Source organism: Mustela nigripes, chromosome 7, assembly GCF_022355385.1.
Source record: "Mustela nigripes isolate SB6536 chromosome 7, MUSNIG.SB6536, whole genome shotgun sequence".
Classification (NCBI taxonomy): Eukaryota; Metazoa; Chordata; class Mammalia; order Carnivora; family Mustelidae; genus Mustela; species Mustela nigripes.
Window position 1 is genome coordinate 45,283,077 of NC_081563.1, and position 15,407 is coordinate 45,298,483.

Sequence of the window (15,407 nt, forward strand, 5' to 3'; positions counted from 1 at the left end):
ATCTTAGATTTGATCAAACAAAATAATCACAAGATCAAATTTATTTCAAGGATCTACTTACAACCTGGGTTTTCCTAGAATCTGCACGATTTTCAGTATCTACTTACAGCCAATGAAATATGAAGTTCAAAATTAAGACACTGAAACAACACCAGACATTCACTGAAAGAGCATCGCTTAGAGTTGAAGATTTAGTGAGTAAGAAGACATTTCTGTTCTTAAAAGTCCTAAATGTTTTAACCATCCTTGTCCATCTGAGGAAATCCCATGCTGTTTTGAATGTCACTAAAAATAAAAGAATGACTAAACTATGTCCATGATTCACAACTTTGCATTTACGAAGGTTAAAATAAAATGAAACAAAATAAAACTAAAGACTGTTCAAAGACAGTGTAGAAACAAATCTGAAACCAAAAGAAGTGAAGAATATTTTTCACTCAATGCAGTTAGCTAACAGCTGACCCAAATTTCCATTCTCTCTAAAGCCATCAAGTCTTTTCATTTCAGTCTTTGATTGACAAAGACACCTGATTCTGGGGCACCTGGGTAACTCAGTCAGCTAAGCATCCAACTTTTGGTTTGGCTCAGGTCATGATCTCATGGGCCATGGACTGAGCCCCTTTTAGGCTTCTCACTTGGCAGCTGTCTGTTGAAGATTCTCTCTTTGTCCCTCCCCCTCACTCATTCTCTCTCTTTCTCAAAAATAGAATAAATCTTAAAAAAACAAAAACAAAGGCACTTGATTACATATTTTCCTTTTTTAAGATTAGTAGATTCTAATAATGTATACACTCTATAGGGAATAATAGATAATCAGTGGGATGTAAGAAAAATATCAGAATTTTACATTGGTGTTTTTTAAAGATTTGCTTATTTTTCTGTCAGAGAGAGAGAGCGAGCACAAGCAGGGAGAGCAGCAGGCAGAGCAGGCAGAGGGAGAAGCAGGCTCCGGGCTAAGCAAGAAGCCCCATTCGGACTCCATCCCAGGACCCTGGGATCATGACCTGGGTCAAAGGCAGGCACTTAACAGACTGAGCCACCCAGGCATCCCTATATTGTTTTGTTTTGTTTTAATCTAAAAACATTTTTTAAATTAAGTCAGATTAATGTTTCATGAAAGGATTTACACTGACACAATCACCCCAGCCATATGTCAGATGGTCCTGAGCCACATATGAGCTACATTGAGGGAAGGGTGAAGGTTCGTATACCCAAGAAATTGGCAGTAGTGCCCTTACACCTCAATATATGACTGGTTAAGTGGATTTGAGGGTTATATTAACTGATTTTCAAACACACACACACATACACAGAAATAGACCACAGACTTAAAAAGACTTGCAAAAAACCAGAGCTTGAAGATAATACTAAAAATGCAAGCACAAGTGAACTATAAGAAAATACAAAGCTGACCCTCCCCCTACTCTTTTTCTTTTATTAAAGATTTTATTTATTTATTTGACAGACAGAGATCACAAGTAGGCAGAGAGGCAGGCAGAGAGAGAGGAGGAAGCAGGCTCTCCACGGAGCAGAGAGCCCGATGCGGGGCTCGAACCCAGGACCCTGGGATCGTGACCCAAGCCAAACGCAGAGGCTTTAACCTACTGAGCCACCCAGGCGCCCCCTTCCCCTACGTAGCTCTTTGCTGGCTACGTAGGAGGCTGAAGAAAAGACAATTTCCTCAGAGCCACGTTGAATTATGTATTTACATCAATCATTACTAGTGATGAATCTCATCCCAGTTTCCCTGAGATATTAGCTGATGATGTTCTAAGGCAACTATGATTTGCAGAACTTTAAAAAAGTTAAGCCTACAGAATATTTAGCATTTAGTTATATATTTTATATTTGTTATTTTTATTATGGTTAATAGGGAAGACTGTTGGGTGCTACCAAACCTTTTTCTTTTTCCTCTGATCACAAGATAACACTACTTCACAATTTCCCTTGGAATTGATGTGGCCAATTGAATTCTAGCCAACAGAATGTGAGAAAAGTTAGCGGTGCATGCTTTTCTCCATTTGCTTTGTTAAAATTCTCATCCATGTTTATTCTCCCAAGAGGAGAATTTTGCAAACCAGATTTTGAAGAAGATAAAGCCACAAGATAGAAAGAGGCAAAGAATCTAAGTTTTCCTTTGGAGGAGAGTGACCCATGAATCAGAAATACTCACTTGGATATTATATAATAAGAAGAAAACGTCTATTGGGTTACACATCTGAGATTTTGAGGTTTATTTGTTATAGCAGCTAATATTAACTACATCACTGTATTATTTAGAGTTAAAATATTGTTTTTAAAAGTTTACATTATTTTCAAAATATCTATGATTATGAATATTTTATAATGTATTTAATATATTAGTTCAAGAATGCACGCTCATTTAGAAAAATAAATAGCATACACTCTACATATATGTACACACAAATACATACAAATATGTACATATACATTTTACTATTTTGGGGTCTTGCAACATTTCTATTTAACATTTGGTAGACAAAGCTTTGGGTGCCAGTCTTCTGCTTTTCATGCAGTTTTTCACATACTTCCTTCTATGAACTGTGGGATATAAGTTCCCATTTTCCACATGAGGAAGTTTAAAAGAGCCAAGTACTTTTTCTTCTACAGTTCTGAGAAGCCATTCTTCCTAACAATTCAATAAACTAAGAATAATATGACTGCCACTTAATGGTATTTTTCTCACAGAAACAAACAACAGAGAGATTAAAATCACAAATCTAAAGTGTTACAAGTCAGCTTACAAAGTTTTTCTCAGGTTAAGATCCAACTACTGAATCAAAGAATTATTAAATATGAAATTTCAAGGAAGCCAGTTAATGCCTTTAAAAAACTGGGACATTAGCATAGATATTGTTAAATAAGTCTATAGATACAGGAACACATAATCCTTAGTTATGTAATCTACCGGGTTTACAAAGACTCTCTTTAAATGCTCCCTGTTGATTTTACCTATACTCTCACCTGACTTGAGAAGGACGCAGGTAGGATTCTGTGACCTGGGAGAACTTCAGCTGATTCTTTCTTTTAGCTCTTCAAGAGATAAACTGCATTTTGTGGTGAGCAACTGGAATATACTTATAAGACAAATATCTTTCCTCCTCCTTTTCAATTTGAAATCACTTGAAGGAGTTATTGTCAAAGGCTTGAAGATACCCCAAATGTCAGGATATTTCCTTCAATACTTCCTGCCTCAATGCACCTCACTGACTATCAGCCGGATTTCCTACCTACTAAAATTTTTACCAAGCTCCTGCAAATGACACATCTTCTATTTCTATCACTCACACACATCTTAAATTATCTCTTTCCTTCAGACCAAAATGATAAGTAAAACCCATGGTATAACTGAACATACAACACTCCCGCATAGACAAGACTGGTGGTTAAACACAGCTACCAGACCTCCCACTGTCACTGAGCCCACACAATGGATGTCTTGGGGAGTATCAATCAGCTTGAATACTACTAGGTACAGAAAAACACATTGATGAGTTCAAGGAATCAGAAAAAGTTATTCAGAAATAGATCAACCAGGCACAGAAAACACTGGAGACAACAAGAAAGATAACAGGACTCCTGGGTTCAACACTTCTAATAAGGAAGTCTAAAAGCATCAATGAACTCAAAGTTGCAACACAGGTGATTTGATTACTTTGTGAGCATAGTCTATCTATTCTTATTTTGTTTGCTAAAGTTAATTATTCCCTCCTGAAGCAACTTTCAAAATTAATAATACCAAAACAAAAAAATGTTGCAGTAACTTAAAAAAACAAAACAAAACAAAAACCCAAATTCTAACATGGACAGGAGATTTTAGCATAAACCATGTTGATCTTTAACAAACAATAAAAAAAGAGGAGAATCAAATGATCAGGCTATTCAGAAGCAATCATACATGGTATTACATTCTTTATTTTCACTTATTACTTTAAATGTATTTAAAGAAATGTCTCCAGCAGGAAAAGTAGGGATATAAACCTCATCTTATGAAATAAAAATGATTTGTACATTTTCTTAAACTTTTTGTAGTAGCCATTAAATTTACCCAAACTCTCTCCTCTCCCTTTTCCTTGTGCGTGCACACACACACACACAGAAAATAAAATACAGGCTAGAATTCCTATATGCTACCTTGACTTTTATAATTTTATCATATGACATGTATTTTTAAAATACTGCGTCAAATTCCAGATCCTGGTAACTTTGGTATATTTAAAACATAAATTTCAAGCCGTCTTTTACAAATACTGATAAGAAGCTTCAGATTCTTGGCAAACCAAAAAATATAATAATTGGAATCAATACTAAAATGGAAAAAATATGTAAGCCATTAGTTTTTCTTGGAACAGACCCAACATTACTGGCCTCATATAAAGGGAATGATATATCCAAATCCCTGGGAGATACATTTAACACAAATCCTACGAAGTTCGGGGGCGGGGGGCTGTTTCCCCACTAGCATATTTAAAAAGTTTTTTCCAAAAACAAAAAGCAAAACAATCCCACCAAAATCCAATTTTTTTCTGTTGTTGAATAGTTTCTATAATCACAACAGAGCATGATTAAGAATGCCACCTTGTTCTTTCTTAACAGAACCCTAAGTAAGTCCTCTTCAGATATGCCCAGCTTCTTACCCACATAGCATATATCAGTAAAAATGAGGAAATGAAAGCATCATCCTTATGATTCAGAAAAGGACAATGAAACTCTGAGAAATATGTCTGCCAGAGGTCATAAAGCCCACTGAAGAAAAATAATTCTGGTTTTAATTTGACACTAGCACTTATTATACCCTAAAATAATATTCAACACATATTTGCCTCATTTTATATACAGTATACATTTCTAAAAACAAAATCCACTGTATTATATAGCTGTAAATAAATGTGGCTACACAATTTCATTATGGTATGCATGACATACCCTTTTTAAAAGCATTCTCTGGTTTTTCAAATAAATAATTATACCCTCTAATGACGTTTTTTGATTTCCACATGTATTTGTTATTATTCTCCCATTAAACTAAAAACCACTAGCAAAATGCCAATGGCTCAAGGGAAAAAAAGAAAACCACACACACACACCCATTGACATTTTACTGTTGGGTCATCTCTTCATGGATAGAATGCCAGCCTTCCACTTGAATGCACTATCATATTGACTAGCTACATTTCTTTAGATTACCTCTAAAAGGCTTCAAGGTTCTAGGGAATTGCTGATTAAATAAAGGGGAAAATGAGCAGGATGTAATTATCCTGTCAAGATTCTTCTTGTAAACTTTTATTTGGACAATTCACAAAAAAGAAAGCAGCTCATTTCTCTTTAAAGACTGTATTAGTAAGAGGATTCTTTCATGCAACGCCCCCCCCCCAAAAGACTGTATTAGTGTTTTTGAAACTGCAGAATGGGGTCTAAAGGATCAGTCTAAAGCAATATTGCAGAACGAAATGTCATCAAAATGCAGTGGCATGGGGAAAGCATATAAGTTTTGGAGTCTGCCATTTCTTATTTGGGTGAGAAATCACTGAATCTGAGACTCAAGTTTCTTATTTTTAAAATTGCGGGTAATAATGTAGACCTCATAGAAATGTGGTGAGAGTTAAATATGATAGCTTATTTGAGGTACATAGTAACAAAGGAGATGCCGCAAAAAGTAACAGTGAACACACAACCATATGCAAAAAGTGTTGGATGTGATGTCAGAATACTGGAACTTGAGGCCCAGACCAATCACTTATTAACTTCTAATACTGAGGTAAATTAATTTCTTTGGACCTCTTTTTTTCAGCTCTAAATTAAAAATTACCCCTAAGTTATTTTAAGCTCTACATTCTATATCCTAATAAAATAAAGTTCTTCACTTGTGGTTCATGATGATAAGCTTTATACATAAATATTTAAAATTTATTTCCTATATCCACTGTAAATGGGAGAATATTAGTTTAATATTAATGTTGATCCATAGATGACCATTCCAGTGTTTTCCCAAGTGTCCCAAATATTTTATGAAATGTCTCATAATTTTCTTTAGCTATGCACCTTATTTTCTCATAATGTTTTTCTAAACTTCCAAACTGAATATACCTGCATAGTGCTATTAAATGAGCTTAATTTCAGTCTAATTTTTCATTTTAAGCAATGCATACTTCACATTTTTCTTTACTTTTTTCATACAGTATAGAGAATAGTTCAACAATTTTTAAATTAAATATTTACATTTTAAAAAATTGTATTTTTAGCAATGTGCTAGTGATTTTGAGGAGCTGAAGCTTTGCTGAGCCAGAAAGTTTTAAGCAGGTGTTTAATTGGGCTAATTAAGCAACATGTAGTCACTTCCGGTTTTCCATTTGCTCTTTGTGAATGTAGATAAGCAACACAACTGATTGCCTAATTAGACTATTTAAAACTAACTCACTTTTTATAGCCAAAGAATTTTTTAAACCACAATTACAAACTCAAAACATAAAATGTGATCTGAAGTCTTACATATTTTTCTTCTTGTCCTAACAACCATTTTTAATTTAATTTTTTTCATATTACCTTAACATTAGTATAGCAGATAAGAATAATAAAACGTTCCCCATATATAAAGGACATAAAACACTCTATGGTTTACTGCTTTTACTCTTTTTCTTAGCAAGAATAAGACGTATCTTCTCTTGCCTGACTCACTCTGAAGAAAAATCAATACATTTAGTTGACCTAGGAATCAAGTCTGAAAGACGGGCCACATTAGTACTATAACCATGTAAATCAACTAGCTATATACCTCTTGTGGTTATCAAACTTCAGATGGAGAAGGGCAAAACATAATTTTCTTTTTCTCATCCTTCTCCCCATACCTGTAGACAAAAAGGATATGCCAAAAGTGAAATTATAAATCACCAGAGAAATCCAAGTCCATTTATGGTTCAAGGTACTATTCATGTATTCTTGAGTAATGTGTGCATAAATCAGGGAGAAATATAATATATATTTTCTAACTGAAAACCTCTGGCTAAATTTTATATATTCTATATAATTTTATAGATGTGCCTAAGCCCAATCTCACAGCCCTGCCCTTGGAGACCTGCAGACCTTAAGTTACCCAGAATATGGTGACTGGATTCATATGCACTTTCTTAACAACATCAGGCACCTCTCATTATTCACTTACTATGTTGCAACTACTTCCTTCTGGACTGAAAGAGCATCTCCTAGGCAGCACAGGAGAAAGAGAAACAGTAAATGATATGCTGTAAATCTATGGGTCACAGAGATTTTGTAGAAAAGAACAGGAGACTCTCTAAGGCATTAAAGAGAAGAGATGTTTCATGATACCATGCATTGACAAAAAAAAAGAAAAAGCAAAGAAAGATGAAAAAAGAAATGAGAGAAGACAGTTTTTTACAGTAATTAGATGATTAGATTTTCCTGGATACCTGAAAAAGTATAGCTATGAGGTCCTAGGAGAAGGTCTCAGACCTTGCCCAATGCCAACTTTATGTTATCTATTTATTACTAACATTAGGATATTAGAAATGTGCATGAATATTCATGAACTCACCCTTCTGCCAGTAAGGATAGGAAAGTATATTTTGGGGGAACTTGCTCTGAAAAGCTTTAGGTATTTACAATGCCTTCTCTCAATCCATCTGCACAACCATACCGAAAAAAGGCACCAATCATATGCCAGAGAGAGGTAACATCAGGTGGATTCTTGGTAAAACATCACATAGATGTCAGTAGCACAGCCAGGCATTGAAGCCAGACCTGATTCTCTCTATTCATCCTTCTAACCTGATCGTCCTATTATTTTTATGTTTGAATAGCAAGATGGATTTTGACAATTTAGATAAGAGATGTTTTCCTTTATATGAACGCAGATAAAATTCAGATAAAGTGAACATTATGGCATGCTAAATATGAAAGACATGCATCATTGTGGAAGTAGAATCATAACTTCTAATTAAATGAAAGCTTATACAACTCACACTCTGGGCCTAACTTCCATAAAATATAAAATATAAGCAATGATATTTGGACAAAGGCTTCTCTATGGTCCCTTCTAGCTATGAAGTGCTATAAATCTGTGCCATACAGCAAGAGAAAGCCAGACAGGGAAGCAAAATGACTAGCAAGTGGGTACTGCAGGGCAGTTGTGTTGCAAAGTCAAGCTAGTCACTCATGACTGACTCGCTAACTCTTTAAAGTGGTGCTTGCATTAAACACAAATATCTTCAGTAAACAACACAGAGTCTACTTTAACATCCCTTTAACACTGGAGAAATGTAGAACTTCCCCTTATTCCCACAAAGGTTTCTCAAGGAGCCACCAAGTGAAGCAGGAAAAGGAGAACATCTCCTGTAATTCTTAAAGCACCAAGCTCTAACGCAAGCATGAGGATCCCCAGCCTCCCCTTCTTGTGCCTTTTCCCTCAGAGGTGTCACTTGTCACAACAGGGGCAGGAATACTAGATGGAACCCATAATTAACTGAGAAGAGAATAGGCAAGTGAACTAGAGAAGTCATCTGCAGAAAGAGGCTGGGGCCCTCAGGGGCCATTAGGTGCAGCTGTGCTCCCTGCTGAGCTGGTGACGCCAGTCTCATCAGTATCAACATAGGTAGCATCCGGCAGGGCAGCCCAGGGCTCAGGATGGTGGAATGATGGAGGAATTCCAGGCCGCTGCAGCTCTAAATTAAGCAACCAGTACTGATACCATGGTGGGTCAGAGCAAGATTCACATTCAAGACAAGATCGAGGCAGTAGTGGAGGGATCTGGAGGTAGGACTCAGGCTTTCAGGCAATGGAGCTGGGAGCTCCTTAGGGAGTCAGGTGTGGGACTCCGGGCGTTAGTGCAGAGAAGGACTTTAGCAACAAGAGAAAAGAGTCAGGGAAAATGAGTCAGAAGATCAGGCCCCCAAACTGAACCCATCTGTAAGGGGTGGGAAAGACAAGAATTCACATATATTCATCTCCTGGACGAAAAGTGCCATATACATTAGCAGGAAGGCTCAGGTGTACAACTGGTATGGTGGGTGTTTTGCTTCAGGAAAGCTGCCAGCTCCTATTATGACAGACTGGACACTGGACAGCCTTCAGTTCTCATATGCATACCCTTTGAACCATGCCAGGTATCTTCCTACTATAAATAAACCCAGACTTCTGCATGAAGCCAGAGCACATGTATGTGTAGCTCTTAAAGCAGTAGTTTCTTAACCGAGTGACACAGTCAAGTCCTGTGATCGACTTACACCATCTACTTAGCTGATGGTGGAAGCTCATTTAATAGGCAACCTTTGCATATACTTGGATGACAAAGTCATTCATACAATGGGTAAGACAACAAAATTCTAATCTAGTGTGCAGAGTCTAAATACTTCATCTCCTCACTTCAGCTTCTCGTCTCGCGGTGCGACACCCATTTTAACTCTCAACAGCTACGCTGATGTCAGTGAGGGGAAAGCAATCTATGTTTAGAAGTGACTTTTGATAATCAGTGCAACTGAAAAGATTCTCTTCACAAGACAGGAGAGAGTGCTGCCAAAGAAATCAGCAGGGATGCAAGAGAGCCCTGCTCTAAATCTGGTTTAAAAAAAAAAAAAAAAAAAAAAAAAGCCATCCAATCTTTACAAAACTAATAGGACTCGTGAAGAGGCAAGTGAGACAACCATGCAAGTCTTCAGGGAGTGAGAAAGACACTCGTCTAACTGCTCGTTCTTTTGGCAGAAAACTTTTCTTACAAAAATAGCAAAGCAAAAATTTTTTTTTTTAAGGAACCTTTATAAATGTTACAATATCCCATTTATTTGCTTTATTCTTTGGCTTTTTTATTTTATCACATTTACTTACCTTCATTCCTCTTTAAACGAATGTAAAATTCCTTTCTCCAAAATAAAAATAAAAGGCTGTTCCAACTTCGTAGATGTATTAAAGTTCACAGAGGAAAAATACAGCATCATAATTTGGAATGACATTACTCTTAACTACGTAACTGGATGTGTAACTTAGTGACTCACCTTCCAGCCTCTACAAATTATTGACCGAGCCCTTACTACGTCTGGGTGCCACTCAGGATAATGAGCAGTGGGTGTACCCAGGTGAACGACACAGACATTGTCCCTGTTCTCATGGCATTAGAATCTAGCTGTGGGGAGAAGACCGTTACAGAAGTAAATGTAATAAACAGGTAATACAAATCTTAGCTAGTGAGACAAAGGAAATGCTGAGGTAGGTGGTGGGCTCACTTCGATGGATGGTCAGGAAAGACAGTGGAAGTCAGGTTAGATAATTTTAGGGAACAGAGATACTCTGAGATCTGTACGTACTGCTCCATGCAGACACACTAGTCAGGATAATTGTGGAAAACTTCCATACTCTAATTATCAACCACTCTAGACACTCAGTAAACACTTCAGCGAACATCCTGTTTACGTTAACTCCATGCACATTTTTGACAGCATGACAATCCTATCTCACACTCACGCTCTCCAACAAAACAAATTCAACCACAGCTTCCACCTCAGACAGTTAAGATTTGCCCAGCCCACCCAATCACATATGTGGTGGGTCCATTTCAGTATCTGGTTTATCAAACATATTGAATATATTCTGCCTTTTATTGGTGATAAGCCCATGCCTAGGTTGCTACTCATTTCATGCCCAGGGCCTCAGAGAGAGTGTGGCTCATAGTGGGTGTTCAGAAAATGGAAGTTTAATAAATGAATAAATGACCACATGTACCCCCTAATTATTTATATAAATTACTTTTTGGAAAATTACATCAAATTCTAATGTAAAAGATTATCACAGGGCACCTGGGTGGCTCAGTGGGTTAAGCCGCTGCCTTCGGCTCAGGTCATGATCTCGAGTTCCTGGGATCGAGTCCTGCATCGGGCTCTCTGCTCAGCAGGGAGCCTGCTTCCTCCTCTCTCTCTCCCTGCCTCTCTGTCTACTTGTGATCTCTCCCTGTCAAATAAATAAATAAAATCTTTAAAAAAAAAAAAAAAAGATTATCACAGAAAGCCCATAGGAAAGTGAAGAAATGTTAAGAAATATTTCTATAAACACTCCATTTCCATTTCTTCTGACTTCTTTCTTCTAATTTAGTTGAATTTGGACGCCTCTACAGTGTATATAAAGCTTTATTATAAAAAGAGAAAACATTCTCCATCGTATCACATAATACCTCCTCAAAAAAGTTGGTATGGTTTACCCTCCTCATCCAAATATATTAATTTAAAAACTAGAACATAAGGTGGTGACAGCATATTTCTAATGAGAATTTTCTGTGATCTGAGTACCAAATTTGACTATATTCAATAGAACTACACTATTAAATGTTTCTGATATTTTTGGTTCACACTCAAAATTATTTAGAACCTATTATTACAAAGAAAGTTATTTTACCACATAATATTTAGAAATACAATATATGTGTTTAGGTATAGATACCATTCCTACCAACAAGCAATTTATAAAGCAGTAAGGCAAAGCAGGTAGAAATTATTATCTGACACTCCCATGCAGAGCAGATGTCTCCAGACACAGAATGAAGAAAGTGCCAAACTGAAGAATATACATGCTGAGCTTAACGACTGAGATCTTGTCCCCAACTAGGAGCATAATGTGGGATAAATCATACTTTTCTAGACCAGTGGCATATTAGATTATATACTTTATCTAAGTCACCTATTAGTTTATAGGTGATTTTCTCATTATAGAACAAATGCAGGTATTTTATTTTATTTGGTTGTTCCTTCCCTAGGTTTTGTACAGTGTTAAAAGAAGTAGGAGGAAAGTTGACCTAAAATGTGGTGACCATTCAGAGACTTTCCCATTCAAAGCATCATCAGACATTTCAAACAAAAACCTTTTTGATACACTGGTATTATCATTTAAAGTACAATAATCAGAGCTGCTTCTAGATGTGCATGCATTGCCTTACATATTTTTCATTAACCAACAAAGAAGGCAAAAAAGTAATTTCCAAGAGGTAAGAGATATGTCTTTTGTAGAAGTGAGGTCTAGTGTTTAGATGCAATGCATTTGCAGAGGCGTCATCTTTAAATCACAGTCTGAGTTACATGTGTTTCCTTTTTACATCAAACTAATGAATTCTAAGACAGAAGAAAGTAGGGGCCGATCATTTTTTAACCCTATTAACTACCTGACTCGGGAAATTTGAAATTTTCAGAATGAATGAACCAATTTCATTGATAATTAATTTGTTAATAATGTCAAATTTTATGATAGAGATATGTAAGTCTCTCATGTACCCACAGTATACTGAATATGATTCCACTAATCTCTATAGGGTTTTACAATTAAGAAATAAGATAATTCTTCTATTGTGAAGCACCTGCTAATAAATGTACTTGTTAACTGCATCTAAAAAGCAATACATACTGTGTCACAGAATAAACCAAAGCATGTAGTTACCTGCAAAGGAGATACTCTAAGCAGATGTTATATTTGCTGTCCTGTATTTTTCCCTTTATAAGGACAAAATTGTTTTCCAAGCATCAAACTTGACCCAGAGGATTACCCAGAAGTTCTAAAGCCAAATGGCCCTCAAAAGACTCCAGATGACCTCCCTGCTGGGAGAGCTAAGATACCTAATAAGGATATACACATCCATCCTAGACTTCACCGAGGTACCAAAATCCTATTACAACCTCGAGGATTTTGCTATCTAGGCAGTTAATAAACTTCTTCTCATTCAGGTAAACCATGTGTATTCTAGAATGGAAGGTGGCTTCTAATTCAGGTCCATGAAGCAACATTTACTCTCTAGGCTTTCCCACATCTATGTCCCATATAGTCTCTGAGGTTAATTCCACCTCCTGAACTGCTATCACTAGATACCTTGATATGAATTTTGACTCTTCAACTGACTCATCAAATCACACTTTACTCTGACCTTGGGGTCACCTTGATCACATTTACTCCGATTTTTTTTCTACGATGTGGCCAATGGAATTAGTCATACTTATAAATACACATTATAGAATGTGATACATACTATTTATATATCTCAGACTTATGGAATCTTAGCAATGATCTGGTCAAGCTTTCAGCTACCTGGGAATCCTAGCTTCTAGAAGAGAGAAAGAAAGAAAGAAAGAGATAATGAAAGTGAACTTTCTTCTAGAAAGAAGGAAGAAAAAAAGAGAGAGGAAAAAAAAGAGAAGACCCAGCCAGAATGAGGCCCCAAGGTAGGACTTATATGGTGTACAAACAAAAAATGGACAAAAAGACCGACAAAAGTAAATGACAGAAAAGAAAGAAAAAAAACAAAAAGAAAGAACCCAGCCAAAATGAACCCCAAGGATAAAATTTATATAATACTAGAACAAAACAAAATCACAGAAACACTGAATGAAGAAAAAGATGGAAGGGTGTCTATAAACCCTCGATGTGGGTGCAGAAGCTTATTTTATTCTTCCTGGATGTGTCTTAATATCTTTGTTAAGGAGCTGAACTTTCCAGAGATAAAGGGAAATTAAAACTGATTTATATATAGGGGTAGTATTGATTAGGGAAAGAGGATTACCTTGAAGTTTATATCTATATGTATATTTAAAAAATAGAAAAGAAACAGAAAAACATAGGTATGTTTTTAGAGGTATACATACATATACATATACATATACATACATATAGAGGTATACATATGAAAAAAGTTCAAGTTAAAAGGTGATTATGGAATATGTTGTATAAAACCTCTAGCTGCAATGGTAAGTAGGTTAAAATAGCCATGCTATTGCTGCTTCTCCTTTGCTGTGGTGTAGCCATACCTTCATCATGCAGTCTAAACCACTCTCCTCTTAGGAACCCCTATGCAGAGGTCATGGTGCCATGAGTCGGCTGGAGAAGACAGTTCCAAAAGAAGTGCCATGTCTTCTGCTATCTCTTCACTAACAAAATTTGAAGGAAGCATGATAGAACTGAGCAAAAGAATCAGAAGGAAATAGCCACTTGAATTTTTCTAAATCAAGAAACTCACTTATTCCCAAGGCAGCCTGTAGGTTTTTTTCTTCCCCTAGATAATGTTTACTTTCATCAAGAAAGTTATTTACATAGTTAAAAAATGTACATAGGTCAAGATGGCTGAGAAGTAGCAGGCTGGGACAACATCAGATAGGAGATCAATTAGATAGCTTAGCTAAACATTACGAGCTCCTACAAATCCAATGGGAAATCAAAGAAAATACCAATAATTATAGAAACAGAAAATCGACCACTTTCTGAAAGGTAAGACCTGCGGAGAAGTGAGTCCAAAACGACAGGAAGATAGACCGGGGGGGACGGGCTGGCTCCTGGCAAGTAGCAGAGCAATGGAGCACAAAATCAGGACTTTTAAAAGTATGCTCCATGGAGGGACATCGCTCCAGAGGCTAAACTGGGGTGAAGCCCACATGGGGTCAGCGTAACCCCAGGTCCCGTGGGATCACAGAAGGACTGGGGGTGTCTGAGTGTCGCAGAGCTCGCAGGTATTAGAGCAGGGAAGCTGGCCACAGCGACAAAGCCGAGGAGTGAGCTCTCAGCTTGGGGTTACCTTGAACCAGTTGCAGGCTGGGGGAGCTCCGAGCGTGGCTGGAGGCCATGGAGACGGAAGCGACGGAGCACTTCTCTCCAAGTGCTAGCAACGGGACGCTTTCCTACAAGTGCGAACAACTGAGCGTTTTTCTCCAAACGCAACCAGAGGCCAGGGAAACGGGAGCAATTGGGTGCTTTTCTCTGAGGGCACACTGAAGAGTGGGACCCCAAGCTCTCAGGTCCTGCAGGCTGGAAATCAGGAGGCCACCATTATCATTCCCCTCCTCCAGAACTCTACAGAAAGCGTTCAGGGAACAAAAGCTCCCAAAAGTGAACCCAAGCAGATTACTTAGCATGGCCCCTGGTAAGGGTGGGGCAATTCTACCACAGGTAAAGACACTTGAGAATCACTACAACAGGCCCCTCCCCCAGAAGATCAACAAGAAACCCAGCCAAGACCAACTTACTTACCAAGGAGAACAGCGGAATTCCAGAGGAGGAGAAAGCAAGGAATTCATGGCTTTCTCACTGTGATTCTTTAGTCTTACAGTTAAACTTTTTGTTTCTTCTGCTTAATTTTTTTTTAACTTTTACCCTTTCCTCTTTCAATTTTTTTTTTAACTGGTTTATCTTAACAATAGCTTACCAAAATAATAATAATAATAATAAACTTTTTTGAACCTTCATTATCATACTGATATTTTATCTTCCACATTATCTAACTGTATTTTTTGTATATACGTATATTTTCTTTTTTAAATGTTTTTTTTTTAAGATTTTATTTATTTATTTGACAGAGAGAGTTCACAGTAGACAGAGAGGCAGGCAGAGAGAGAGAGAGGGAAGCAGGCTCCCTGCTGAGC

The 15,407-nt window shown here is 37.0% G+C and overlaps 1 protein-coding gene across 7 annotated transcripts in view; it reads right to left on the reverse strand.

Moving 5' to 3' along the window:
• The window catches only part of CTNNA2 (catenin alpha 2), a 1,132,931-nt gene that overhangs the window by 896,153 nt on the left and 221,371 nt on the right, over nucleotides 1-15,407 (reverse strand). The window lies entirely within an intron of this gene.